The sequence below is a fragment of the Stegostoma tigrinum genome, chromosome 10, assembly GCF_030684315.1.
Source record: "Stegostoma tigrinum isolate sSteTig4 chromosome 10, sSteTig4.hap1, whole genome shotgun sequence".
In the NCBI taxonomy this organism is placed as follows: Eukaryota; Metazoa; Chordata; class Chondrichthyes; order Orectolobiformes; family Stegostomatidae; genus Stegostoma; species Stegostoma tigrinum.
In genome coordinates, this window is record NC_081363.1 from 96,259,479 (window position 1) to 96,284,949 (window position 25,471).

Here is a 25,471-nt window from a genome sequence, read left to right on the forward strand (position 1 = left end):
GATCTAATCTCCATGAAACCATGCTGACTATGCTGGATTCTCGTCTGACTTTGCAAATGTGCTGTTTTTTTTAACTCGTAGATAATGGAATTTAACACTGTACCTTCAATCTCAAAAGTCTACTCACTACTTTTTATTCCTTAGTGAACATAGTTATTCGAAGCTCTTCTCTTTCTACAACCTTGTGTTCACTTTTCAATTCCTGTGTGACAGGCACAAGGTTGTAAATGGTCTGCTCTGATTGCTGTGTAAGAGACACGAATGGCTGAATGGTTCCATTCAGTTCCTAGTTTATAACTAGATGGGCTGAATGCCCTCTTGGTGTTCTTACATTCTGGTCGAGATGGCCAGAATTCCTTACTCCTGTTCCTGAGTAAGGCACAAGGTCTAAATGTCCTCCTGTTGATGTGGAAGTGGCTTGAAGGGACATGGAACCTTCCTGTTACTGTGTTGTTCAAGGGCCTCCTCATATTCATCCAACACAGCATCGAGATGCTGAACGGTCTCCTCCTCCATCCCTGCGTGATTGATCTTCTCCTGTTCCCATCCAACAGGCACGTGGCCTAATTAACTGCTCCTTTTCCATTGAAATGTCAAATTATTTTGAGTACTTCTCAGTTCCTGTGCAGCAGGCTTGATGGGCTGAATGGCCTGTTTTTTTACCAGTGCACCAACCTCCAGTCACTTTGCGGCCTCTTCCATCTCTTGTATCGCAGACGTGTGGAGGCTGAATGGACCAATACTGTTGTTTTGCAACGAGATAGTAGTGCTCCATGTCCTACTCTAGACCCTGTGAGATGGGATGGACGGACTGATTTGTCTCCTCCTGTAACTATATCAGGTTCCAGGAGCTGAATAGCCTCGTCCTGTTCTCGTGTAACTGGGTTGGAGGCTTGACTATACTTCTCCGTTCCTATGTAACAGGCTGGAGAAGCAGATCGAATTTCTCCATTTGCTGTAGAATTGGCTTCTGTTTCCGACTCCTAAGTAAAAATAAGATCATCTTTCATTCTTGTAAATTCCAATGTGTATCGGATCAACCTGATCTTCCTTTCCTTATAAGTTGTTTCATTCATTGTTTCCAATGCAACACCGTCCTTTCTTCACTGAGGAGATTTAACTTTATACACTACTCTAGATGTGATCTCACGAAGACCCCGTGCAGTGGCAGCAACAGTTTGCTAGTCTGTTCTAAGTTCCCACCCAGATTTGAGCCGCGTGAGCTATCGGGAGGAATGCACAACATTGTTGAAAGTTTATTCTCCTTCTCTACTCCACCAGCATAATGGAAAATCTTGTGAAATTATCACAATAAGGTTTGGGAAGACAGATTACATGTGGGAAAATGATCTCAGAATCGAGATAGGTCTCAGCAAATACCTCGTCTAAATCTCCCCAGAGCCCATGTTGCTCATATTCCACAGAACCTGGTAACGTGAAGCTTAGAAAATAGCAAGGAGAGGCAAACATTCGTGGGAATTATGTTTCAAAGTCAAATCTGCAATAAAAATGTTGAGAAGGTTATAAAACAGGAAACTAGATATACAAGTTTCTGGGTGCTGCAATAATAACGGATAAGTTCAAGTTGTGTCTAAACTATTTAAGCCAAGTGATTGCTAACTCCAGGAAAAATGGATTTCATGAGCGTGTATGAGAATGGTTTGCTTCAACAGTATGTTGAGCACCGAATCAGAGATCAGGTTGTTTTGGACTTGGTGTTGTGTGGTCTGAACACCGAATTGCGAGTCTTGCTGTCAAGGAGATGCTGGGAATAGTCATCATAATATATTGAATTTTACATGACGCCTGAATTCAAAACACTTGATGGTCTATGGGGCAAGTTGGCTTCAGTGAATTGCAAAAGTACATGCAAAAGATTCAATGCAAGACAGACAATGCCTGTTAATTATGGAAACACTGTAAGGTGTCTAATGTACATATATCCCCCAAAGTGCATTCAGCAAAAGAGAAAGGTGGTTCATCAGTGATAAACAAAAATGTTAAAGATTACATGAGATGAAAGGAAGCAGCTCATAAAAATACAAGACATTTTGGTAAGCAATGGATTCAGAGAAATGTAGAACCAAGAAAATCTAGAGCAAGAAATTGTCAAGAAAATTTAAAACAACGATTTGATTTACTATTGTCACACTTAATTAAGTACAGGGAAAAGTTTTGTTTTGCGTGCAGTACAAGCAGATCATAAAATGCGTGGACATACAGATCATAGGGTGTTTATACAGAGTGAGACATGCAAGGTTCTGGCAGGAGGTATGCAAAAACAAGATCAATACAAGACTTGGAATCAAATAAGTCCATTCAGGAGTCTAATAACAGTGGGGAAGAAGCATTCATGAATCTGTTGCAATTGTATTTAAACTTCTGTATTTTCAGCCGGACAAAAGTGGTTGGAAGAGATTATAACCAGTGCAGGATAGGTCTTTGATGATTTTGGTTGCTTTTCTACAGCAACGAAAAGTGTAGATAGAATCTATGAATGGGAGGTTGGCTTGCGTGATAAGCCTGGGCTGCATTCCCAATTTTATGGAAGATTTATGGTGCCAGGCATAGCAGTTGCAAGAATAGAAATCAACAAGCGGCTCAAAGACTGCGGAAAAAAGTCTATGATAGTTGAAAGGGAAACAAAAGCAAGGCCAAATGTGGGACAATTCATGCACATACAGGATAATTTATTGTAGAGAAATGAGAATTTAAAGGGAAACTAATCAGTTACTTTGTGTCTGTCTTCATGGAGGAAGGTCCAGATAATCGCCCAGAAATGACAAGTAACAATGGGACACGTGCAACTCAAGAGTAAGATCATTCATATCAGTAACCAGGTAGTACTTGGGAACATAGTACTTGGTGTGAGCAGAATTTTGGAGTAAGCGGCAATTGACATATTGATTGCATTGGGGATCACCATGTTATTTTTCTGTACTTTCTGAAAAGGCAGAAAGCCATTCTGGATAATGGAAGATTATGATGCAATGCAATGATTTAAGAAGGGATGAAGAAGGAGTGTGGCGACTACAGGCCAGTTCTCTTTCGTTCACACTTGGGAATCTATTGGAATTTATTATAAATGATGTGACACTGGATATATGGAAAGTAATTTGAAAATTGGAAAGAATGGTAATGTATTAAATTGATGATAATTGTTTGAAGATATTTCTTGTAGACATGGACAATGGAGTGCCAGTGGATGTGCTGCAGGTGGATGTTCAGGAGGAATCTTTTACGAACTTACTCAGAGATTTAGTGAGTAAAACTAAACCAAAGGGTATTGGGAATAACATGGTCAAATGGGAAAGTAAAAGTTAGTTTTAGCTTCATTTAAAAGGAATCGGAATAACGATGTAAGTGTATCCTGTAGCAAATGCCTAGAGTGTTGGTAACACTGTACCTGGAGTATTCTGCTCACTTTTGGTGTCACAATCTAAGAAAGAATATACTAACGACACAGTAATTGCAATGAACATTCTCCAGATTAATTACTTCAATGCCAAGATTGTCTGATGAGGAAACTCAGCCTGTGTTCTCTACTGTTTCAAAGAATGAGAGGGGATCTCCATAAAATTTAGAACATTCATACAGAGTGGACTGAACAAAACAAGGGCAAGGCGAAGTGCTGGCAAACAAGTTTGGGAGAAACCCAAGGTATTGTACTTACTTCAAAACCTATTAAAATTCTCATTGCACGAACTAGTATGGATTTTTGACCAGTTTCCAAAAGGCTATGTGATTCCAACTAATATTAGAAATCTGTAACTGAAAAGCTGTGCCTTAATGAGTTGAGGCGCTTCACATTCCAATATCTTATTATCTCCGTATTCACTCCTCCCTGTAATGATAAAGGCGGGGTTGATTTTTCTGTACGATACAGGTTTGAATCTTTTCCTTTATGGCTTCCTCCAACTAATTCAGATCAATAATTATAATTGTTGACTTAACAACTAATTAGTATGAGATATTGTTATCTATGTCTTATCCATCAGCTGCAGCCTCGAGCTTCTATTGTTCTCACATGATAAATGTTATAATCTCTGTCTTTTTCCACATTCACCAAACTTGAGATGTTACTGTCAGCCTTGTTCTGTTGCATCAACCATGGCAGCTATCGGCCATTTTGTGCTGTTGTTATGGCCATCCCTAACAAAACACCATCTCCGCATGGGGACCTATCACAAACCACACTGAGCAGGTTATTTCTCTGCTGCTTGACTGCTCTGACAAAAAAAATTCCACCAATGCTGATTGAGATTGAGAGAGTGGCAACTGGTAATTATTCACGTCTTAGGAAGCTGGACGTAGCTGAGTCGGTGCCCACATTGCCAGGTAGATGTCAGAGTTGGAGCTGAAATGAAACAGCTTCCCCAGGGACATGGCTTGTTGTGCAGCACAAGCCTTCAGTCCTCTTGCAGGAACATTGTCAGGGCCCATCGCCTCTGTCATATCTACTGTGTTCAGCTGTTTCGTGATATCCTGTGCAGTGAATCAAATTGGTTGAAGACTGACATCTGTGATTTTGTGAACTTCATGGTGAGAGTGAGACGGATCATCCAGTCAATACTTCTGGCTGTGCATGGTGCAGATACTACAGCCTCATTCTTTGCACTGATGTGTGGGGCTGGTTCCATTGTTTAGGATGGGGATATTTGTGGAACCGTCTCCTCCAGTGAGAAGTTTTAAAATCCCATCACCATTTATGACTGGATGTGGCAGAGCTGATATCTGATCTGTTGGTCTTGGGATGACTTTGCCCTCTGTATCAGGTGTTAGTCATGCTGTTTGGAATGCAAGAAGCCAAGCGCGGTCGATCTAACAGGTTGCCAACAATTTTAGGTTCACATTTTTCTGATCCTGGCATGTTTACCCGCTCTCATAGCTCGATGGGCTTGATGGTTTTGCGAGACTGAGGGGTTATCCCAGGAAAAAAAAATGTTACAGATTGTGGTTGAATATAATTCTGCTCCTGCTGTTGCTTTGGTCTACATCACCACATAAGTGTCCAGGTTTTATGCTGCGATATTTGCAATGTAATTGTGCTGCCTGTTCCCCAGTTCACACCGAGTCCCCATCGCCCCTGTTCACAGTGACCTACTCTGGGTTCTGATGTGGTAACACTTCCGTTTTAATATTCTTATTGTTCTAAGGGTCTTTCCATGGTGTCACATCTCCAAGTTGTCACATTCCTGCAAACCCTTTCTGAACATTTTCACTTCCAGTGGTGTCATCTTCTGATTTTAAAGTGAATGTGTTTCTCCCTGTTTCTTGCTCTGACCATGATTAAGAGCTCTGTAGTGTCAGTGATTCCGGCCTTTTGTAGTTTCAAAACCAATCAATTTGTGCACCTTGCACTCTCATTCACTTCCCGGGGTCATGATGCTCTGTGTTCGACAGGGCATTTGAGTAGGTTTTACACACATCTTTGGAATTTATTCACAAACTGAAATTGCTGAAGAAATGAAGCAGGTCTGGCGGCATCTGTATAGTTAAAGTAAAGTTAATCAGTTGAATCCAGTGATGATTTTACAAAGCTCCCAGTTTCTCCAGCAGTTTGTGTTTTTGTTTCCAATTTCCAACGTCCACAATTCTTTAATTTGTTGAAAATTTGTTTTGAGCCGAACAAAAAGAACAAAAGAACGGTGGTTGCTGTAAACTAGGAACAAAAACAAAGTTGCCGGAAAAGCTCAGCAGGTCTGGCAGCATCTGTGAAGGATAAAACAGAGATTGAGAATTGGTTAATTTGTAGAAAGCAAAGAGGTGTTTTTCCACTTAGCAATTAGTGGCTACTGGTGTGCCTAAGGGATCAGTGTTGGGACCGCAATTGTTTACAATTTACATAGATGATTTGGAGTTAGAGACTAAGTGTGGTGTGTCAAAATTTGGAGATGACACTGAGATGAGCTTTCCAGCAACGTGTGCAGAGGACACTGAAAGTCTGCAGAAGGATATAGATTGTCTAAGTGAGTGGGCAAAGGTTTGCCAGATGGAGTATAATGTTGATAAGTGTGAGGCCATACATTTTGGTAGGAATAACATCAAAATGGACTATGTTTTTAATGGTAAAAAAAATGCAGCACGCTGCTGTGCAGAGGAACTTGGGTGCCCTTGTGCATGAATCACTGAAAGTAGGATTGCAGGTGCAGCAGGTAATTAAAAAGGCAAATGGAATATTGTCTGTCATTGCTAGAGAGAAGGGGTTTATAAATATGGAGGCTATGCTGCACCCTATGCATAGGGTCCTGGTGGGGCCACACTTGAAGTATGGTGTGCAGTTTTCAAGTATATCCCTCACTTGAGACAGGACAGACTGGGACTGGAGAGGGTGCAGAGCCGATTCACTTGGTTGAATCTAGATTTGAGAGGATTGGATTATGAAGAGAGACTGAGTAGTCTGAGATTATATTCATTGGAGTTCAGAAGAATAAGGGGAGATCTGAGAGAAACATAATAGATTATGAAGGAAATAGATAGGGTTTAGGCAGGGAGGTTGTTTCCGCTAGCTGGTGAAACTAGGACCAGAGGGCATCACCTCAAAATAAAGGGAAGCAGATGCAGGAATGAGGTCAGGAGGAACTTCTTCACCCAAAGTGTTGTGAATCTGCAGAATTCCCGCCCAATGAAGTGGTTGAAGCTACCTCGCCGAATGTGTTTCAGGCAAGGCTGTATAATCTTTTGAACAGTAAAGGAATTATAGGTGATGTTGAGCGGGTGCGTAAGTGGAGCTGAGCCTCAAAAAGAGATCAGCCATGATCTGATTGAATGGGGCAGGCTGGAGGGGCCGGATGGCCTCCTCCTGCTCTTAGTTCTTATGTTCATATCTTCTTAATGTTTCGGGGCTTGTGACCCTTCCTCAGAACTGAGGAAGTTCTGACGAAGGGGCGCTGGACCCGAAAATTTAACTCTGTTTTCTCCTTCACAGATGCTGCCAGGCCTGCTGAGCTTTTCCAGCAACTTTGTTTTTGTTTGTATCTGGAGGATCTCAGCAGGTCTGAATGCATCTATGGAGACAGAGAAACAGAGTTAACATTTCAAGTCCAGCGAGATCCTTCTTCAGAACTGAAAAAGGTTTAAAAAGTGGACTTTTTCATACCTCGACAATGGTGGAGGAGGGATGACAGAGATCAGAGGGTGTGGATGAGCAGTGCAAGAGATAACGGGCTTTTAATTGTGGTGAAAGAGAAACAGATATAAATAAAGGTGTGAAGGAGGAAGTTGGGTTCTCTTTGTTGAGTGCAAAATAGACAAGACACAAAAAAGACTAGATCCAGAGGGACCTGGGGTGTGGGGGGCGGCGAGAAAGTATGAAAATATTGGGGTCAGGCTGTGAAGTCCTGGAATTGAATATTAAGACCTGCAGGCTACCAAGCACAAAGTGTAACATGAGGTGTTACACTAACTTGGGATGCCCTTCATTGAAACATTGCAGGAGCCGAGGACTGAAATGTGAGCATGAGAGCAAGGTAGTTTATTGAAATTGGAAGCAAGAAGAATGTCAGTGTTATTCCTACTGACAGAGTGGAAGTGTTTAACAAAGCAGTCTCTGTTTTGTCTAACCAGTGTAAAAGACACAGCGTTGTAAGCAGCAATGACAGCAGACTGAATTGAAAGTGTACAAGTGAAATGCTGCTTCACCTGGAAGGTGTGTTTTGAGTTGCTAAGAAAGGAGGAACATGTTTGTGATCTTTTCAAATATCCAAATTTATTTCATCTTCAATATTGACTGCATTGTTGTACGTTGGGACCTCTGCAGCAACAGCTTTAATCGTGTCTTTTAGACATGTTTGAGTCAATTTACTCGCAAGCTGCTGCCTACGCTCTTAACTACAGAGCCGTGGCAACAGTTTGTTTGTCATGTACGCTCCTGTCTGCTTCAAACTGATGTCCATATTTCAAATGCACTTGGAAGCTTGCTGTTTGGAACAGCCTTTTAAATTTAACCCTTGTTATGCTACAGCCTGATCAAACAATTTTCAATGTACACCACAACTTCCTTGACTTTTTTATACCTCTATTCATAAAACTGAAGATCCAGTGAGCCTTCTTCACAACATTTTTCTCTTGTCCCACCACTTCTAATCTCCTGTCTTCTGTGTCCCTCTCTCCTTAAACAAGGGGTTCTATTTGCCAGTCTTCCAGGACCCTCCCTGACTCCAGCGATTCTGGAAAGATCACCAGCAAAGCCAAACAATCTCCTCTGCTATCTCCATAGAATATGGCACGCAATCCATCTGATCTGGTCAATTTAGCCACCTATATATCATTCAGCTTCCTGGCACCTTCTCCTTACTGATGGTCACCACACTCACCTCTGCCCCCTGATTCGCTTGATGTTCTGGCTGGCTGCTGGTGTCTTCCACCGTGAAGGCTGATGCAAAGTCCCTATTCAGATACTCTATCATTTCTATGTTTCCAATAAGTACTCCAGCCTCATTTCCTGCAGCTCTGTGTTTGGTCATGCTTCCCTCTCTTCCTTGTTGTATATCTAAAGGCCTCTTGCAATCTTCTTTTATATTATTAACAAGCTTACCATCATATTTTATCTTCTCCTCCCTATTGCTTTTATTATTTATCCGAAGATGGGATTTGGAGTCTTACCAATCCATTGGATTTCCAATAGTCTGCAACACATTGTATGCTTTCTGTTTTGCTCTTATGCTGCCCCTGACTTCCTGTATTACCGACAGCTGCCTTGTCCCCCATTGAGTATACTTCTTCTCCCTTGGGAGGAATTTAAAATGTGCCTCTGAATTATACGAAGAAACTCCTGCCATTGCTGCTCCACTGTCTTCCCTGCTATGCTTTCCTTCCCATCAACTCTGGCCAGTTCTTTCGTCCTGTGTTTGGAGTGATGTTCCTCAATTGTAATCGCGTCACATCCACAAATGAGCAATATATTGAACTGAAAGAGGGAGGTTTGAGAGATGTGACACCGAGCACTATTGGAAGATTTATTAATAAGATATAAATGGAGAGAGAGACCGAGACAGAGAGGGAATATGGATGAAGAAGTGTAAAAATAGAGAAAACTACATTATTGACAGAAGTAAATGTACTTCACTATTTTGGCAATTTCTGTATGCTGTGGTCCCCTGTACAATATATGTAGAACAGAGTAACATGTTCACATTCTCTGTCTGATGCCAGAACTGTTATCTCCACTGGTATGACAGACACCAGCCATTGACAGTACCCAGCACGTCAGTATGTTTATTTCCTCGCAGTGTGTTAATTAATTGAAATAAGGTGGAACTCTCGAAGCAACAATTTATAATACACAAACAGATAGAGATGAGAGTGTGGAAACCCAGAAAGGGGAAATTCTTGAGAGAAAGGGAACAGAACACATCAGTTGAGAATCAACCAATGTTTAAATATTTTATAAATTTTGTACATTGTATGCATCATATTTTGTTAACCATGTCTCTGTTGTTAACTCTGAATGTCTCGTGCATACATAAATAGTCTTATCTATCTGCACACATTCACAGAGAATATCTATCGAATCATTTCTCCTCCATTCCAAGCTATCGTGTATTGTTTGCATTGTCATTCGCTATTCCTTCAGCCAAGCATATTCTGTTTCCTTCTCTGCATTTTGTTTTATTCGGGCTATAACAGGATATTGGTGTCTGAAGGTCATCTCTTTACTCCTGCCCAGTCTCCAGAGCCACTGTCGACCTATTCTTTTCTGTTTCTTAACCAATCACATAGATGCTGTCTCTGACTCTTTAATCCCAATAAAGAAGGCAGTTGGAAATGCAATGCTTACTTTTGAGCTTAGGCAAGAAAAGGTAAAGAAAGGTGCATAAACTGTGCAAAAATTGTTTGCAACTTTAGAAACAAACTATTGAATGTATTGTGTGAAATATAAAATGTTGCCTTGTCAGAGCAGTGAGGGGAAAATTCAGTGCAATCCACATTTCCTGTCTTTCTTCAGGGCAGTTGTGTCCATAGTTAGATTTTAGATTGTCAGTTGTAGGGATAGAGACTTCAGTGCAGTAACAACCTCTTGATTAGCTCTTAGGAATGCGATTACATTGAGCATCTCATGTGGATAACAACAGAATCATTGAACCTGTGCAGAGAAAGCAGCACCTTTTTTCCTTTACGTCTAACATTGTGAGAGTAGTTGGAGATGAGCAATACGAACAATACCAGGCGATGTCGCCATCCCACCCAGACCAGGTATTGTTGTTACCTTAAAAGAGTCAGAGTGAAAGGGGTTAACTGGAGCTGTTTGTTCTGTGGCTCGAATTAACGTCAGTTTCCATGAATACTATCTGTGTCACTAGTGGGTTTCCCTCTTCTATTAAGAAGGGCTTTCTTCCAACGTCTTATCCCATAGTATCAGCGGCTGTGTCATCCTCAACACGATTGGGATCAACATCTCCAGAGAGAGGGAGAGATCAGAATCTGTGAAGAGCAGATAGGGATGTTCCAATAGTGGATCAGAATCTCAAAACCATAGACGGGGATGTTACAACAATGTACCAGAATCTGAGAGTAACAGATTGAAATATTCCAACAATGGACAGGTGTATATCCTATGGCCTTTACTGGCTTTCTATCGATTGGGTACCGTTAACATGGCAGATAGAATATGTACTGATAGTTATTCAGGCTGGTTAATATCCCATCCTCGCTATTGTTGTGTTCCTGGTAAGTCTATCTATCTCTGTCCACTCATTTATTGTGTAAAACGTTGTGAACAGCGTCTCAATTTCTATGATCTATATTTGGCAAAGATGGAAACTATTGTATTCACTTTCAATTACAAACTCAATTCTTATTCCGTGGCTTTTTTCACCTTCACTGACAAACACCCGAGGAGGAACAAAAGTGTCTTTCGATTCCTCCCACTTCCTACAGACAAAGTGGGTGTCCATGGGCTACGCCTGCCTCTTTGTAGGTTACATGGAACAGTCCCTCTTCCGCACCTACACAGGCCCCAAACCCCACCTCTTCCACCGTTACATTGATGACTGTATTGGCGCCGCCTCTTGCTCCCCAGAGGAGCTTGAACAGTTCATCCACTTCACCAACACTTCCACCCCAACCCCAAGTTCACCTGGGCCATCTCCAACACATCCCTCACCTTTCTGGACCTCTCAGTCCCCATCTCAGGCAACCAGCTAGTTACTGATGTCCATTTCAAGCCCACTGACTCCCACAGCTACCTAGAATACACCTCCACCCACCCACCCTCCTGCAAAAATTCCATCCCCAATTACCAACTCCTTCGCCTCTGCCGCATCTGCTCCCAGGATGAGGCATTCCACTCCCTCACATCCCAGATGTCCAAGTTCTTCAAGGACCGCAAATTTCCCCCCGCAGAGGTCGAGAATGCCCTTGACCGCGTCTCCTGCATTTCCCGCAACACATCACTCACACCCCGCCCCCGCCACAACCGCCCAAAGAGGATCGCCCTCGTTCTCACACACCACTCCACCAACCTCCGGATGCAACGCATCATCCTCCGACACTTCCGCCATCTACAATCCGACCCCACCACCCAAGATATTTTTCCATCCTGACCCTTGTCTGCCTTTAGGAGAGATCACTCTCTCCATGACTCCCTTGTTCGCTCCACACTGCCCTCCAACCCCACCACATCTGGCACCTTCCCCTGCAACCGCAGGAAATGCTACACTTGCCCCCACACCTCCTCCCTCACCCCCATCCCAGGCCCCCAGATGACTTTCCATATTAAGCAGAGGTTCACCTGCACATCTGCCAATGTGGTATACTGTATCCATTGTACCCGGTGTGGCTTCCTCTACATTGGGGAAACCAAGCGGAGGCTTGGGGACCACTCTGCAGAATACCTCCGATCGGTTCGCAATAACAGTTCCCAGTCGCGAACCATTTTAACTCCCCCTCCCATTCGTCAGATGTCATGTCCATCATGGGCCTCCTGCAGTGCCACAAGGCTGCCACCCGAAGGTTGCAGGAACATCAACTATTATTCCGCTTGGGAACCCTGCAGCCCAATGGTATCAATGTAGACTTCACCAGGTTCAAAATCTCCCCTTCCCCCACTGCATCCCACAACCAGCCCAGTTCGTCCCCTCCCCCCACTGCACCACACAACCAGCCCAGCTCATCCCCTCCCCCAACTGCATCCCAAAACCAGTCCAGCCTGTCTCTGCCTCCCTAACCTGTTCTTCCTCTCACTCATCCCTTCCTCCCATCTCAAGCTGCATCTCCATTTCCTACCTACTAACCTCATCTCACCTCCTTGACCTGTCCATCTTCCCTGGACTGACCTATCCCCTCCCTACCTCCCCACCTATACTCTCCTCTCCACCTGTCTTCTTTTCTCTCCATCTTTGGTCCGCCTCCCCCTCTCTCCCTATTTATTCCAGAACCCTCTCCCCATCCCCCTCTCTGATGAAGAGTCTAGGCCCGAAACGTCAGCTTTTGTGCTGCTGAGATGCTGCTGGGCCTGCTGTGTTCATCCAGCTCCACACTTTGTTATCTTGGATTCTCCAGCATCTGCAGTTCCCATTATCTCTGTTCATAACAAGCATTGGCACATTTTGTCCTGAGCTGATTTATATCACAATATTCCCTTTATCACCCATAATATCCCCAGTTTTTGCTTCTGCTTCAGTGCTCTTTCTGAACAAACTAAAATCTTCTCCTTTCCAGTTGCAGCTCTCTTCTGGCCACTCTTGCAGTTCCTCTTATTTTGATTGTTTACTTATTCTTATCACTACCTGGACCTGTGTCAGTTGCAAAATGTGAAGCCAGTTTGATTCTAAAATGAGGTGGTTACAGCTTTGTGTCACTGGTTTCGGCATAACCCGTCAATGGCCGTCAAATGACAGTTTCTTTGAACTGTTTAGATTCTTGCACTCGCTGAGCAGGAGTGGGTGTCATGCCCATCATCTCCTAAGTGCAGTGCTCCGATGTATTCACTTAGTGACAGAGGCATCTCTCTTCATGTCATCCTCACTGACCCACTGCTGAGTGGGATACATTACTCTGTCTCCACAGAAGTACAGAAAATCTTCCAGAAATTCTACAGTGTGGCTGTGAAAATGAGAAACTGTGGGAGATTCAAATTTAAAAAGAAAGAGGAATTACACAAAACTCATTGAACTAAAGTTTTGTACGTTGCTCTGGTATGTCCCAGAGTCTACATGGCGGTGGTAATCAATCTCCTCTGCCCAACTAGTCCTTGTCAAAATATCCTCGTCCCATCTGCCTGGGTTTGGCCCATATCCCTCCAACTGTTTCCTATTTATATACATATCCAAATGTCGTGTAAAACTAGTAATTAGAAGAAATAATTATTGGCTCCCATTCAAAATTCTTACGAATGTGGAAATTCCGGTACCTGCAGAATGGAAAATAGCTGTTGTAACCCAGATAAAATCTGGAGTTGGAGGGAAAACAAAAAAAAAATAACATTTGCACAACTTGATGCCAGTTATGAGGAAATATATTGGAATCTTTTATGAGGACTGTGAAAACTAGACTCTTGGCGAATGGTAATATGATTTGGCAAAGTTAACTTTGATTCAGGAAAGGGAAATCATCTTTGACAAACCTTAGGAGTTTGTGTTAATTAAAGCATCTACAACTTTTGGATCTGCATCTAAATTATCCCCAGAAACGTCTTCCATTGCTGCTTCACATTCTTCCCTGCTAAGATTCTATTCCTGTTAACTTTGGCCACTTCCTCCCTCATGTCTTTGTAGTTTCATTTCTCAATTATACTCGTGTCACATCCAAAAGTGAGCAATACATTTAAACTGAAGGATCTAGGGCTGAGAGATAAGACATGGAGAAAATCTGGAGTATTTATTAACTCTATATATGTAATGCATTTATGAGAGAGAGAGAGAATGTGGATGATGAGATGAAAAATAGAGAAAACTAGATTATCGACAGAAGTAGATGTACTTTCCAATTTGTTTTGGCAGTTCCTGTGTGTTGTGATCCTTTGCCCAGTACAAGTATGACAGAGTAGTATGTATATAATCATTGAAGCATCCACAGAGGAGAACCAGTGGGAGTTGTTGAATTTCCAGAACACTTTTGATATGGTTGCACACTGGTGAATGAATAAAGTTGAAGCCCAGGTAAAGGAAAATATACGACATGGATTGAGAATTGCTTATTTGAGACAACACAGAGAGTTGAGCCCTTTTCCAGACTGAACACTGTTAACTTTGGTGTATCACATGTATCAGTGTTTGGACCACAGTAATTTGAAAGGCATTCAAACTATTTGGATGTGGCCAGCAATAGCATACATCTCATTTTGTAATGATTAATTTGTGCGAGGTTTGGAAGTGTTGTTGTCCAAAAGGCCTGCATGCCCTTGATCATAGGATGCCAAAAATAGTACATACAGAGGTATCAGTAATGAGGGAAGTAAATCGTATGGTGTCCTTCATTGTAAATGATTCAAGTACATAAATAAAACCATCTTTCAGCAGTTGTAGAGCCTTGATCAGAGGGCAAAAAAGGGTCTTTGTGTTCAGATTTGGTCTCATTTGTAAGGAAAGCTGTCCTTCCCACAGGCATGGTGCAAATGAATATCACCAGTCTCATCCCTGAGATGATGGTTCCATGAGGAAACGGACTGTTTAATCTGTAGTGCTGTGAAAAAATTAACAGACAATTCCATTAAAACTTAGGGTTGGTGGTGAACACTTACATCCAAAAAACACATTGATGTGGTGAGAAAATCCATATGTTATCTGTGTAAATACATGAAGATTTTACATGTAGAATTACAGAGCCCCATGTTGAATGAGAGAGAAATGCAGAGTCTGAATGAAATCTCCCCACCTTAATGTGTGACCCTACACTGAATGTCATGTTATTCACAATCGCGATAGCAGCCATAATACCCTCCTTCTGAACTGGTTAGCCATTCCAACCAGATTCTGATCTTCATAGAGAACACAAGCCTGTCCTCTCGGAGGACGTCACCTTGAGATTTTGCACAATACATTTGGCTTCCCACCTCATTGCTAGAAAATCACTTTAAAGTACCACATGTGTACCACGAGAAATGGACGCATGAGGAACAGCGTGAAGCAGACTATCTGTGCAGCCTCCGCTCCATTTGCTTGTCATGTTGGAGCATCAGTTACCTCACTGTGTTTCCATGTGAGTGACTGTAGGGGCTGAATGGCCTCCTCTTGTTAGTATGTCAGTGACTCAAGGGGCTGTACAGCAGGGCCAGGTGCCAAATTGGGCTTCCCTGGGTTCCTGTGTAACAGCTCGATGTGCGATCTCATGTGACAATGCTGTACCTGTATGAGGTTATTTTGTTCTGGATTCTTTTAAGAGCGAGAATGAACAAGAGGCACAGTGCTTTTTCTGATGAAGGGTCTAGGCCCGAAACTTCAGCTTCTGTGCTCATAATATACTGCTTGGCCTGCTGTATTCAGCAAGCCCCATACTTTTTACCAAAGAGGCACAAAGCTATCTCTTTAATAAAACTTGAGTAAACAGCTTGAGAGTCTTCGGTTTTTCAGAACGTCTGTCAACTATTTCACTCATGTAGCTCTGAATAAATGTAAACAGAAAGGCACCACAGACTTCTGGGGAAAATGATTCCCACTCAAAATGCCCTTTTAGAATTTCTTCTCATCCATCTTATAGAATCAGAAACTCACCCAGCACAGAAACAAATCATTTAGTCCAACTTGTCCATGCTGACCAGGTATGTAATCTGATCGATTCCCATTTTCCAGTATTTGGCCATTATCCAACTAAACCCTTCCTATTCATTTGCCAATCCAGGGGCCCTTTAACTGTGTAAATGCACCCGTCTCCACCACATCCGACTGTACTTTTTATCCACACACCACTCTCTGCATGAAAATGTTGCCCCACGTTCCCTTCTATATAGTTCCCCCCTCACCTTCAACATATGCACTTTACTTTTTGACTCTTGGGAAACTGATCTTGGCTATTCAGACTATTCATGCTCCTCATGATTTTATAAACCTCTGTAATGTCACCCCTCAGCCTCCAACACTCCAGGGAAAATAAAACTTCAAAATATTCAGTGTCTCCCTCTCGCTCAAGCCCTCCACTCCAGGAGCATGCTTGTCAATCCTTTCTGCTCCTCTCAAGGTTAATGACATCCTTCCTTTAGCAGAGCCAACCGATATGTGTACAATATTCTTAACATGGCCTCATCAACGTCCTGTACAGGAGCAACATGCCGTCCCAACCCCTATACCCGATGCTCTGTCTGATTAGGGCAAGCGTGATAAACGTGTTCTTCAGCATCCTGTCTACCTGCTCTTCCACTTTCAAGGAACTAAGTGATGAAGGGTCTGGGCCTGAAACGTCAGCTTTTGTGCTCCTGAGATGCTGCTTGGCCTGCTGTGTTCATCCAGTTTCACATTTTATTATCTTGCATTCTCCAGCATCTGCAGTTCCCATTATCTCTGACTGCACCCAAGGTCTCTTTTTATGGCAACAGTCCCCAGGACCCGAGCACTAACTGTGTAAGTCCTGCCCTACTTCGCCTTACCAAAAGCAAAACCTCTCATGTATCTAAATTAAACTCCATCAGCCACATCTTGGCCGATTGGCCCATCTGATCAATGTCCCATTGCACTCTGAGATAATCTTCACCTTTGTCCTCTGCACTACGTTTTGATGCCATCTGTAAACTTACTAACCGTGTCTCTGATATTCACATCCAAATCCTTTATATTAATGATGGAAAGCAGTGAACCCAGCACTCATACTTGTGGCACACCTCAGAATCCCTTCCAACAACTTACCCAGCTCTCATGTCAGCCTCACTGGTCTATCGTTCCCTGGCTTGCTGGGTCATTGTTTCCTTTTCCAGTCCCACTCCTCCACTGGTCACAGCCAATTTTAAATGTAACTCGGTTGGTGATGTGGCCGATAATATAGATGTCAGGCTGGGTCAGGGTTGGTGTGAGGAACAAGTCAGGCAGTTTTCTTGTTTAATCTACTAAAAAGCACGTTTATGACCAAATAAAGTTACTCCATCTATGATGGAAAGAAGAATGTAAAAGAGTTTGGATCTGCAAATATGTACATTGATATTTTGCCTTTCTATAAGTAATGACACACACACACACACATACACACACACACACACACACTCGTACATACGTTTGATGACAAACTTAAGTATTAATTTGAAAGAACTTTGTCCACATAATATTTGAACTCATGATAAAAAGAAAAATGTGAGATTGCCCCAGATGTTATTCTGCTTGCAAATGTGTTCTGTTTGCACAATTTGTTGGCAATGAGATTACTTCCTGGAACGGTTAGTTTTGGCTGAATTTCCTTTGCTTCAGGCAGTGGGAGCTTCCAATGAATCTGAGTCATGAATCTTCCACGGGTGGTAAAGATGGCTGACCAGTGTTTAGCTCTCATACATTGCTGGGATGAGCAAGAAAGAAAGAGAGAGGGAGCAATAGACCATTGCTAAACAGGGAGGTTACATTATTTTTCCCTCTCTGAGTTGAATCACTCAATAATGTTACTCGACCCCCCAAACTGGAACATGTGAGTTCCCCTTGGACGTTGTCAAAATTATATGTTGCCATCAATTTCCTGCTCCGTGTCAGTGCATCGTTGCTGCTGTCTTACACAGAACCATTTCCTTAGCAACAAGTGGGCCGACTTGATTTCAAGGTATGTTGAGATGTGCCTGCATAATTTAGAAATAAAGTGTTAATGTCTTCACACTATCTGTGTTAAAATGAATTTGTTGCATTCCTAAATAAATACAGAAATTACTAGAAAGGCTCATCAGGCTGGGAGCATTTATGAGGAGAAATCACAGTTAATGTTTCAAGCCCAGTGAATCTTCCTCAGAACCTGTTTTGTTTTTTCAATTACTTCCTCAGTTTTATTCTCCCTTACACAGGGAAATATCCATCAGGATTCACCAGCTACACTCTCTTCAAAATCTTATATAGTCAAGAACAACATTTCTCGTTCTCAGGTCTGAACTGTTAATCCTCCATAACACGATGTCTTCATCCCAGGACAGTGTATAGAGAACCGTCTTTGAAAATTTTCAAACACATTTTTGTTTCAGTTTAGGGCATTATAACTACAAACAGAGCATCAAATATGGTCTCAGCAATGCCCTGTACAGATGCAGAGAAACATGCCCAAGATCATACCCGGCACCCTTTGCAAGAACCAACATCATTCAATTCACTTTCCAAATCACTTGCCACATCTTCAGAATAGTATTATCTGATTTACGTACAGGACACACAAATCCCTCTGTAGCACCAACCTCTGCGACCCTTCTCCAGTCATATAATTTACTGATGTTTTATCCTTTCCCAAAAAATACAAACTGCCCATAACCCACCCTGTACTGTTTCATTTGCAATGCCGAAAGTTTGCTCATTATCATCCCCTGTCTAGAGCCCGTTGTAGATGCTCTGTCTCCACTTGTCATCTTATTGGATGACTATGCTGGTGTCCCCGCCAATGGAGCTCCAATCCTATCAGCACTTGATCCAAACCGGTAATCTAGTTTGTAAACCGTTGATGACCTCACACTGATCCCTGAGGAATTCCAATAGTTGCAGCTTTCCAAACTGAAAATAAATAATTATCTCTACTTTGCATTTTCTGTTAGCTAACCAGGGCTCGCTGTGTAGCAGCCGAGAATGGTTGCAGGGCCTCTCCTGTGGTTTGTACCTGGTTGTCAAAGCGTTTTTGAACACAGCAATGCACCATTTTGGCTATACGTTGTCAGATCATCAGGTAGAGTTTGTACTGTCAATGATTCTGATCCTTGAGCATTGAAAAAACAAGCACAGAATATAGAAGGTATATGGCTGTGTCGGTGCAGCCTCGTACTCCCACAATGATCTTGAACAGGTCATCTACTTCACCAACACCTTCCACCCAATCTTGAGTTGACCTGGACCATCTCTGATACCTCTCTCTCCCTCCTGGACCTCTCTATTTCCATGTCTGGAAACCACCTAGAAACTGATATCTATTTCAAGTCTACCAACTCCCACAACTACCGAGAATACACATCCTCTCACCTACCTTTCTGCAAAAATGCCATCTGCTATTCTAAATTCCTCTGCCTCCACCACATCTGCTCCCGAGATGAGACATTCCACTCCCGGGCATCCCTAATTTTCAAGGGCCACAACCTCCCCGACACAGTGGTCGAAAACCCCGGCAACTTGATGTCTCATATTTCCCACAATTCATCCCTCAGACCCCCTCCCTGAAATAACAACAAAAATAGAATATCCCTTCTCCTCATGTGCCACACCACGAACCTCTCGATCCAAAGCATCATGCTCCGGCAGTTCCGCCATCTATAATCTGACCCCACTACCGAAGATATTTTTCCATCACCACTCTTATCTGCTTTCCGGAGGGACGAGCCTCTCCTTGACTCACTTGTGTGGTCCACACTCCCCTCCAGCCACACCAGACCCGGCACCTTTCCCCGCAACCACAGGAAGTGCTACACCTGCCGCTACACCTCCCCCCTCACCCCCATGCCAGGCTCCAAGAAGCCTTTCCACATCAAGCAGATGTTCACATGCACGTCCGCTAATGTGGTATACTGCGTCCACTGTTCCCGTTGTGGCTTCCGCTATATCGGGGAAACCAAGCGGAGGCTTGGGGACTGCTTTGCAGAACACCTACGCTCGGTTTGCAACAAACAACTGCACTACCCAGTCGCAAACCATTTCAACTCCCTCTCGCATTCCTTAGACGACATGTCCATCCTCGGCCTCCTGCAGTGCCACAACGATGCCACCCGAAGGCTGCAGGAACAGCACCTCATATTTCGCTTGGGAACCCTGCAGCCTAATGCTATCTGTGTGGACTTCAGAAGCTTGAAAATCTCTCCGTCCCCAACTGTATCCATAGACCAGCCCAGCTCGTCCCCGCGCCCAAACCCATCCTTCCTTTCTCCCACCTATCCACTCCTCCCACTTCAACCCCTAGCCCCACCTACTACACACAAGCCTCACGCCCGTCTCCTTGACCTGTCCGTCTTCCCTTGACTGACCAACCTCCTCCCTAACTCCCCACCTACATTCACCTTGACCGGCGTCATCCCTGTCTCCTTGACCTGTCCATCTTCTCTCCACCTATCTGCTCCTTTATCCATCTTCTATCTGCCTCCCCGCCTCTCTCTGTCTTTATTCCAGAATCCCCTTCCCCTCCCCCATTTCTGAAGAAGGGTACAAGCCCAAAATGTCGCCTTTTCTGCTCCTCTGATGCAGCTTGGCCTGCTGTAATCATCCAGCTCTATACTTTGTTTTCTCAGATTCTCCAGCATTGGCAGTTCCTACTATATCTGCAGACTGCAATGTTAGGGAAAGAAATTCTGCAGACATATTCTGCATTGTGAAGAATCTCTGTTAGACATTACTGAACACCAGACATGACAAAAAAGCATAATTTTCATCCCCAAAAGATCATATTGCAGATCACTATTTCCCGCCTCTTAATATGTGGCTGCCCTCCTCCGTAAAACCATTAATTGTTACATGGCAACTAATTATACTCTAGGAACAAAAACAAGTTGCTCGAAAAATTCAGCAGATCTGGCAGCATCTGTGAAGGAAAAAAAACAGAGTTAATGTTTGAAGTCCAGTGACCCTTCCTCAGAAGTGATGGCAGCTGGGAAAATGTCAGTTTATATGCCAAAAATAGGGAGGTGGGTGGGGTAGAGAGTAAACGATATGACAGGGCCCAAAGAGAGAGACAGAATTTGGACAGAAATGGAAATGATAACTATCAGGCTGGGAGGGTGAATAGTTGTTCATAGGGACTGTTTTTGACCAACAAAAGGGGTGTGTAATGGCAGGGTATGTGGTAACAAGGCCTGGTGTGTCGGGTGGGGGCTGGGACATGGGAGAGTTAAGGCCCAAAAATTATTGAACTCAGTGTTGAGTATGGAGGGTTGTAGGCTCCCCAAGCGGAAAATGAGGTGTTGGAGATCACTTTGTGAGCAGCGAATGCAGTGGACTATATTCTGGAAAGTGCAGGTTAAGTGTTGGTTCACCTGGAAGGTACGTTTGTGCCCTTGGATACTGGGGAGGGAGGAGGTAAATGGGCAGGTGGTGCGCCTTCACCGGTTACAGGGGAAGGTGACGTAGGGATGTGGGGAGGTGTCGCGTGTCTCAGAAGGAACGGTCCCTGCGGAAGGCAGACAAGGGAGGGGACGGGAATATGTGTCTGGTGGTGGCATCTCCCTGAAAGTGGTGGAAATGGCATCTGATGATCTTCTGGACGTGGATGTTGGTGGGATGGTAGGTGAGGATAAGGGGAACCCTATCGCTGTTGTGGGAGGGAAGAGAATGGGTGAGTGCACAAGTGCGGGAGATGGGTCTGACCTGGTTTAGTGCCCTGTCGACAACAGAGCTGGGGAATCCTCAGTTGAGGAAGAAGGTCGAATGTCGGAGTTGGCCTCATCTGAACATATGCGATGGAGACGGAGGAACTGAGAGAATGGGATGGAGTCTTTACAGGAAGTGGGATGTGAAGATGTATAGTCCAGATAGCTGTGGGAGTCTGTGGGTTTGTGATGGATATTAGTGGCCAGTCTATCCCCAGAAATGGAAACAGAAATGTTGAAGCACGAAAGGGAGGGGTAAGAGGTAGACCAGGTGAAAGTGAGGGCAGGGTGCAAATTGGAAGCAAAATATTTGAAGCTTTCCATTTCCAGACGAGAGACAGAAGCAGTACTGTTGATAACATCAATGCATTGGAGAAAGAGTTGTGTGTCGGGGGCTAGAATAGGACTGGAAAAGGAATGATCCATGTACCCCATGAAGAGGCACGCCTAACTGGGGCCCATCCGGGTACCCATGGCAACCCCCTTACCTGAAGAAAATGAGTCTCCTCACCACCGGCTGGTCTGCAATTCCCCCCTACCACCCGCCTCCTCCTGCCTGCACAAGGCAAAGCAAGTTCAGGGTCTTTGGGAAAATGAAGAGTGGAGTTTGTAGGCCTTCTGGAGATGGGAGGGTCTTTCAAAACATGTCAGGGTTGTGTGGGGGGTGGGAATACCACTCGCTGGGCTGTGGTGTGGCAGATTGTGTTTAATTTGCATAAATGTGAGATATTACTTTTGGTAAAACAAACTAGGGCAGAACTTATGCAATTTAAATTAGGGCCTTTGGTTGTGCTGCAGAACAGAGGCTCGGCTGTCAGGTGTGATTCTTTGAAGTTTATGTAACATGTGGACAGGGTGATTAAGAAGGTATTTATTTTCCTGTGTTCGTTTTCTCAAAAGCTCTGAGTTCAGGAGTTAGGATGCCATTTTCACATTGTACAGAATGTGGGCGAGGCATTGTCTGAAGTACTGTGTCCAGTTCTGGTCACTCTGTCACAGGAAGGGTGAAATTATTCTGGAGCGGGTTTCGCAATAATTTACCGGGATGTTGCTGGGAATGGATGGTTTGAATTACGAGGAGAGGCTGGATAGGCTGGGACTTTTCTCAGTTGTGCGTAGGAGGTTGAAGATGATCTGACTGAGCCTTATTAATCATGAGAGGCACAGATAAGTTGAATGTCTGGTATCTTTTCTTGTGGTGATGGATTTCAAGACTATGCTGCTATTTTAAGTTTTGAGGAGCAAATGTTCGAAAAGACATGAGGGGCAATTATTTTACAGAGGGGTGCTTGTGTGTGGAATAAACTTCCAGACAAAATGGTGGAAGTGGGTACAGTTACAACATTTAAAAGACAATCAGATGAGTGCATGAAGAGGAAATCAGTTTGGATGGTGTTGTGAGCTGCTGCCCTCCCAGGCCCTCTCTGAATAAATCCTTGATGGTTCCCATCCTCTGCTGCTGCCTGTGCAGTGGCGTGTGGAGACCAGCAGAGGGTGGCATTGCATCACATCAAACAGCGCAGAGACTGTCAGACCTGCCCCACACAGAGACACACAGATACACGCACAAATACACCGATACTTACACAAATAAGGGGACCCTATCAGAATCTCTCTGGCTCTGTGGTTTGTCAATGTTTCATTCATTCCATCTGGTGTGTGTCGGGATTTCTGTTATTCCGTGCACGGCATTTCATTATTTGAGTCACTCCATGCGAGTACATCAGTATTTGCTCAATCCAGTGAGTGTGACAGTGTTTCAGTTGTTCCATGGGGACTGTGACTCTGTGAGATTTTCAATGCTTGATTATTGAAGATGTAAGGACAAGTTGGAAGACTAGTAAATATTACAGGTTAGTTTCAGTATCTGATCTGTCTGAAGGAGGAGGTGTAGGAGGGAGACTCCATGCTCCCTTCCTGGGAGCTGCTGGAGACGATGTGCTGTGAGCCCACCCTCCCGCCCACCGAGACCGTGGGGATTCCATTTGTACCGGCTCGATATAAAAGGGAGATGGCATCAGGGACACAGTTTCTAAGCTGTGCCAGGTGGGAATGGAACTGACAGTGGGTTTAAAGTGAGAATTACCCTTCACTGAACATTGCTCCTTACTCGGTCGGTGGGACGTGTATATTTTGAAATCTCCACACGGATCGTCCTGGTTCTCTCAGGCTCATTCCAGGGCCCTCCCCATGCGGCGGGGGAAGGTGGGTGAGGGAACTGATGTGGGGAACACCACCGCACTGCTTGGCCCTTTCTGTCCTATCCCAGGCAGTTTCTCCTGGAATGAGGGCAAGGGAGGGAGGGAATGAAGGTGAATGTGCGTGGCCCTGCTGTTAGTGATGGTGTAGGCGAGGGCGAAGTGGTGAGGAATCCGGATTGAATCAGTCGACAATGTTGATTCCATGCAGTGTTTTCAGTGTAGGGTGTAGCGGAGGTGGTGTTTGTGTGTGTGTGTGTGTGTGTGTGAGAGAGAGAGAGAGAGAGAGATGGAGCAGAGACAGTACGGTGATATTTATCCTGACGGAGCGGGGAAGGTTATTGTTGCCCTGTGTTGCTGGACATTTCTTCAGACTGCAGGTTCTGCACTGAGCTGGGTGGTGAGCTCAGGCCATGCTCGGTGGGTCTGGTGGTGTTGTTTCCTCTGCTAAAAGAATGGTCCTCCTTTGTACTTGCCCATGCACCAGGATCTCCATGTCCCTTTCGATAAATCTTAGTGCAATTGCCCCTTATCTGTCAGGCTCGGGGTAAACCGTGCAGGCTGGCTCCAAACTGAGAAAGTTCAAATGTGTGCCCATTGGCCTTTTAAAGATGGCACCTGTGCCAGGGCTGGAATACCTGGGCCATCCAGGCGATGGGAACTATTACCAGCCAGGATGGGTGGGAGATTCAGGCTGGCATTGAATGAGAGGAGTGCCATGTGCTGGGTGAGGGAGAAAATGAGAGGAGTCTGATAAGATAGCATCAGAAAACTAGCTCGGCCTCCAGCAGACTATCCCTCTGTCACACTCAATTCAAATGTCACTGAGGCAAACTGTTGTTAGATTCAGCCCAATGAGCCAAATACTGTGCTCACCACACTCAGTCACAAATGCAGAACAAATGCTTGTTCAAAACTCTCCATCATCTGAACTCAAAGCAATATCCTTTTCACGCATCATTCCTGAAAAACTGACCCATGTTGCAAGATGCTATCAAAATGTCTACATGTCAGCATTCTAAAACTTGTGAACACATCCTTCCATGGCACTGTCTCTCAATCTCCCCGCCTCTGTCTATATATCCAACCCATCCCATTTGTTTGTATTTAAACTGATGCCCCACCATCTCTCTCTGGCAGTAATTTTCACACCCGTGGACCCCTTGTCATGGCACATTGGCGATATGGAGCTGTAAATGGATGGGAGCCCCACATCCTGTCACTTCCAGCATGGGCTGCAAGCTTCCCCAGGCTGGGCAGCGATTGAACACAGCGTTACCGAGCACTGCACTGATGTGGTCTGTACAGATCTACACTCTGGGAGGGTAACTGCTCCGGGTTTACAGATCAGTTCAGTGGTGTTCAGTTCACAGTCCCCCCTGCTGGAGAGATATCTGGTCCGGGTTTATAGATCAATGCACTGGTGTGGTCTGCACAGCTCTCCGTGCTGGACTGATAGCTATTTGACTAATGAGGCCTGCACGGTGTCCCACTCTGAACAGATTGCCGGATTGTAATGAGCAGGACACTAGCCTGGTCTGCACAGTGCTCCATGCTGAACAGATATTTCATCTGGGTTTGTGGTGTCTGGGCTGGTTCTGTGAGGTGGATTGAGAATGTGAGATAACTGACCACTTCAGCTGACCTGGCAATGCCTTTAATTTGTGTTTGCCAGTTGTGTTGAGTTTGGGGAGAGATTTCCACCGCGAGGCTGAGTGGGTCTCACCAAAACTGATGGACAGAAGGGCCTTCGTGATGTGGGTCTTTATAATTCCATCACATTCCATAACCGACAGTCACCAGAACATTCTGTAATTGACATTCCCCGGAACATTCTGTAACCGACATTATTGGTGAATGGTTGGATGTCAGTTAATTGCACAAAAGATAAGAT